Source organism: Pristiophorus japonicus, unplaced genomic scaffold, assembly GCF_044704955.1.
Source record: "Pristiophorus japonicus isolate sPriJap1 unplaced genomic scaffold, sPriJap1.hap1 HAP1_SCAFFOLD_99, whole genome shotgun sequence".
Taxonomy (NCBI): domain Eukaryota; kingdom Metazoa; phylum Chordata; class Chondrichthyes; family Pristiophoridae; genus Pristiophorus; species Pristiophorus japonicus.
In genome coordinates, this window is record NW_027254919.1 from 1,857,501 (window position 1) to 1,862,500 (window position 5,000).

At 41.7% G+C, this 5,000-nt stretch overlaps 3 non-coding genes across 3 annotated transcripts in view; all 3 read right to left on the bottom strand.

Annotated features, from left to right (window-relative positions):
- Positions 1 to 1,059: 1,059 nt before the first annotated feature.
- trnaq-cug (transfer RNA glutamine (anticodon CUG)) lies at positions 1,060 to 1,131 on the bottom strand. The gene has a single exon. It is a non-coding gene; the product is annotated as a tRNA-Gln (tRNA).
- Positions 1,132 to 3,645: 2,514 nt separating this feature from the next.
- trnaq-cug (transfer RNA glutamine (anticodon CUG)) lies at positions 3,646 to 3,717 on the bottom strand. The gene has a single exon. It is a non-coding gene; the product is annotated as a tRNA-Gln (tRNA).
- A 1,221-nt stretch (positions 3,718 to 4,938) lies between these two features.
- trnaq-cug (transfer RNA glutamine (anticodon CUG)) overlaps positions 4,939 to 5,000 on the bottom strand; it is a 72-nt gene continuing 10 nt past the window's right edge. The window contains exon 1 of the tRNA in view: positions 4,939 to 5,000. This exon is cut by the window's right edge and continues 10 nt beyond it. This is a non-coding gene — a tRNA (tRNA-Gln).

Genomic DNA, 5,000 nt, shown 5'->3' on the forward strand with positions numbered 1-5,000 from the left:
CTTCTCATAATATCTGTTTCTGTTTCACACTGTTCATCACAGATTGTACTTCAGTCTTGCCAGGTAAAACGTGTGTTGGCATTGCAATGCATTCATGCATGATGCTTGGCATGAAAAGAAAATGCAACGTTTTGTTGAGTGCAAACCATGTACTGCATGCATTTCAAAAGGCGTTGCATTTATTCATCCTGAGGAATGCATATTGCACAGATAATCTCAGCACACATTATGCAGCATGAAACAGCAAACTAATTTTTCCTCTGCAGATTGGAACAGGGAACTGCCGGTTGAACACACGATTTGAAAACTCGACTTGCAGATCAAGCATCAATGTCAAAAGCAACAAATCTGCAAACCTGCAGTTTTTTACTTGGTTGACCTGAATTTCCAGCAGCTGGGACAACAAGCATTCAGGCTCCCCTGAGATTTGAACCAGGATTGCTAGAGTTTAGAGTCCAGAGTGCTCACCATTTCACCATGGAATCAACTACGGTCGCCCATTTGAAACATTCCTCAAGATCTACAAAATCAACTCCAACATTACACTTTGGATTGATATTTTTGCATTCACAGCGTCAGTTTCACCTATTTACGGTCTGTTAATTATCGATGCAGAGCAAATCACACAGATGCCGTTGAGGCTATGGGTTCTCAAATAGCTGTTTCTGTTTCAAACTGTTCAGCACAGATTGTACTTCAGTCTTGCCAGGTAAAACGTGTGTTAGCATTGCAATGCATTCATGCAAAATGCTTGGCATGAAAAGAAAATGCAACGTTTTGTTGAGTGCAATCCATGCATTTCAAAAGGCATTGCGTTTATTCATGCTGCGGAGTGCATATTGCACAGATAATCTCAGCACACATTGTGCAGGCAAAGGCAGCATTGAACAACAAACTAATTTCTGCTCTGCTGATTGGAACAGCTCACTGCCGGTTGAACACACGATTTGAAAACTCGACTTGCAGATCAAGCATCAATGACAAAGGCAACAAAACTGCCAAACAGCAGCCTTCGACATGCTTGGTCCAAATTTTCAGCAGCTGGGACAACAAACATTCAGGTTCCACCGAGATTTGAACTCGGATCGCTGGATTCAGAGTCCAGAGTGCTCACCATTACACCATGGAACCAACTATGCCAAAACATTTGAAAGCTTTCTCAAAATCTGCCAAATCAATTCCAACATTACACTTTGGATTGTCCTTTTTGCATTCACAGCGTCAGTTTCACCGATTTACGGTCTGTTAATTATCGATGCAGAGCAATTCACACAGATGCCGTTGAGGCAATGGCTTCTCATAATATCTGTTTCTGTTTCACACTGTTCAGCACAGATTGTACTTCAGTCTTGCCAGGTAAAACGTGCGTTGGCATTGCAATGCATTCATGCATGATGCTTGGCATGAAAAGAAAATGCAACGTTTTGTTGAGTGCAAACCATGTACTGCATGCATTTCAAAAGGCGTTGCATTTATTCATCCTGAGGAATGCATATTGCACAGATAATCTCAGCACACATTATGCAGCATGAAACAGCAAACTAATTTTTCCTCTGCTGATTGGAACAGGGAACTGCCGGTTGAACACACGATTTGAAAACTCGACTTGCAGATCAAGCATCAATGTCAAAAGCAACAAATCTGCAAACCTGCAGTTTTTTACTTGTTTGACCTGAATTTCCAGCAGCTGGGACAACAAGCATTCAGGCTCCCCTGAGATTTGAACCAGGATTGCTAGAGTTTAGAGTCCAGAGTGCTCACCATTTCACCATGGAATCAACTACGGTCGCCCATTTTAAACATTCCTCAAAATCTACAAAATCAACTCCAACATTACACTTTGGATTGATATTTTTGCATTCACAGCGTCAGTTTCACCTATTTACGGTCTGTTAATTATTGATGCAGAGCAAATAACACAGATGCCGTTGAGGCTATGGGTTCTCAAATAGCTGTTTCTGTTTCAAACTGTTCAGCACAGATTGTACTTCAGTCTTGCCAGGTAAAATGTGTGTTAGCATTGCAATGCATTCATGCAAAATGCTTGGCATGAAAAGAAAATGCAACGTTTTGTTGAGTGCAATCCATGCATTTCAAAAGGCATTGCGTTTATTCATGCTGCGGAGTGCATATTGCACAGATAATCTCAGCACACATTGTGCAGGCAAAGGCAGCATAAAACAGCAAACTAATTTCTACTCTGCTGATTGGAACAGGTAACTGCCGGTTGAACACACGATTTGAAAACTCGACTTGCAGATCAAGCATCAATGATAAAGGCAACAAAACTGCCAAAGAGCAGCCTTCGACATGCTTGGTCCAAATTTTCAGCAGCTGGGACAACAAATATTCAGGTTTCACCAAGATCTGAACTCAGATCGCTGGATTCAGAGTCCAGAGTGCTCACCATTACACCATGGAACCAACTATGCCAAAACATTTGAAAGCTTTCTCAAAATCTGCCAAATCAATTCCAACATTACACTTTGGATTGTCCTTTTTCCATTCACAGCGTCAGTTTCACCGATTTACGGTCTGTTAATTATCGATGCAGAGCAATTCACACAGATGCCGTTGAGGCAATGGCTTCTCATAATATCTGTTTCTGTTTCACACTGTTCAGCACAGATTGTACTTCAGTCTTGCCAGGTAAAACGTGCGTTGGCATTGCAATGCATTCATGCATCATGCTTGGCATGAAAAGAAAATGCAACGTTTTGTTGAGTGCAAACCATGTACTGCATGCATTTCAAAAGGCGTTGCATTTATTCATCCTGAGGAATGCATATTGCACAGATAATCTCAGCACACATTATGCAGCATGAAACAGCAAACTAATTTTTCCTCTGCTGATTGGAACAGGGAACTGCCGGTTGAACACACGATTTGAAAACTCGACTTGCAGATCAAGCATCAATGTCAAAAGCAACAAATCTGCAAACCTGCAGTTTTTTACTTGTTTGACCTGAATTTCCAGCAGCTGGGACAACAAGCATTCAGGCTCCCCTGAGATTTGAACCAGGATTGCTAGAGTTTAGAGTCCAGAGTGCTCACCATTTCACCATGGAATCAACTACGGTCGCCCATTTGAAACATTCCTCAAAATCTACAAAATCAACTCCAACATTACACTTTGGATTGATATTTTTGCATTCACAGCGTCAGTTTCACCTATTTACGGTCTGTTAATTATCGATGCAGAGCAAATCACACAGATGCCGTTGAGGCTATGGGTTCTCAAATAGCTGTTTCTGTTTCAAACTGTTCAGCACAGATTGTAATTCAGTCTTGCCAGGTAAAACGTGTGTTAGCATTGCAATGCATTCATGCAAAATGCTTGGCATGAAAATAAAATGCAACGTTTTGTTGAGTGCAATCCATGCATTTCAAAAGGCATTGCGTTTATTCATGCTGCGGAGTGCATATTGCACAGATAATCTCAGCACACATTGTGCAGGCAAAGGCAGCATAAAACAGCAAACTAATTTCTACTCTGCTGACTGGAACAGGTAACTGCCGGTTGAACACACGATTTGAAAACTCGACTTGCAGATCAAGCATCAATGACAAAGGCAACAAAACTGCCAAACAGCAGCCTTCTACATGCTTGGTCCAAATTTTCAGCAGCTGGGACAACAAACATTCAGGTTCCACCGAGATTTGAACTCGGATCGCTGGATTCAGAGTCCAGAGTGCTCACCATTACACCATGGAACCAACTATGCCAAAACATTTGAAAGCTTTCTCAAAATCTGCCAAATCAATTCCAACATTACACTTTGGATTGTCCTTTTTGCATTCACAGCGTCAGTTTCACCGATTTACGGTCTGTTAATTATCGATGCAGAGCAATTCACACAGATGCCGTTGAGGCAATGGCTTCTCATAATATCTGTTTCTGTTTCACACTGTTCAGCACAGATTGTACTTCAGTCTTGCCAGGTAAAACGTGCGTTGGCATTGCAATGCATTCATGCATGATGCTTGGCATGAAAAGAAAATGCAACGTTTTGTTGAGTGCAAACCATGTACTGCATGCATTTCAAAAGGCGTTGCATTTATTCATCCTGAGGAATGCATATTGCACAGATAATCTCAGCACACATTATGCAGCATGAAACAGCAAACTAATTTTTCCTCTGCTGATTGGAACAGGGAACTGCCGGTTGAACACACGATTTGAAAACTCGACTTGCAGATCAAGCATCAATGTCAAAGGCAACAAAACTGCAAACCTGCAGTTTTTTACTTGTTTGACCTGAATTTCCAGCAGCTGGGACAACAAGCATTCAGGCTCCCCTGAGATTTGAACCAGGATTGCTAGAGTTTAGAGTCCAGAGTGCTCACCATTTCACCATGGAATCAACTACGGTCGCCCATTTGAAACATTCCTCAAAATCTACAAAATCAACTCCAACATTACACTTTGGATTGATATTTTTGCATTCACAGCGTCAGTTTCACCTATTTACGGTCTGTTAATTATCGATGCAGAGCAAATCACACAGATGCCGTTGAGGCTATGGGTTCTCAAATAGCTGTTTCTGTTTCAAACTGTTCAGCACAGATTGTACTTCAGTCTTGCCAGGTAAAACGTGTGTTAGCATTGCAATGCATTCATGCAAAATGCTTGGCATGAAAAGAAAATGCAACGTTTTGTTGAGTGCAATCCATGCATTTCAAAAGGCATTGCGTTTATTCATGCTGCGGAGTGCATATTGCACAGATAATCTCAGCACACATTGTGCAGGCAAAGGCAGCATTGAACAACAAACTAATTTCTGCTCTGCTGATTGGAACAGCTCACTGCCGGTTGAACACACGATTTGAAAACTCGACTTGCAGATCAAGCATCAATGACAAAGGCAACAAAACTGCCAAACAGCAGCCTTCGACATGCTTGGTCCAAATTTTCAGCAGCTGGGACAACAAACATTCAGGTTCCACCGAGATTTGAACTCGGATCGCTGGATTCAGAGTCCAGAGTGCTCACCATTACA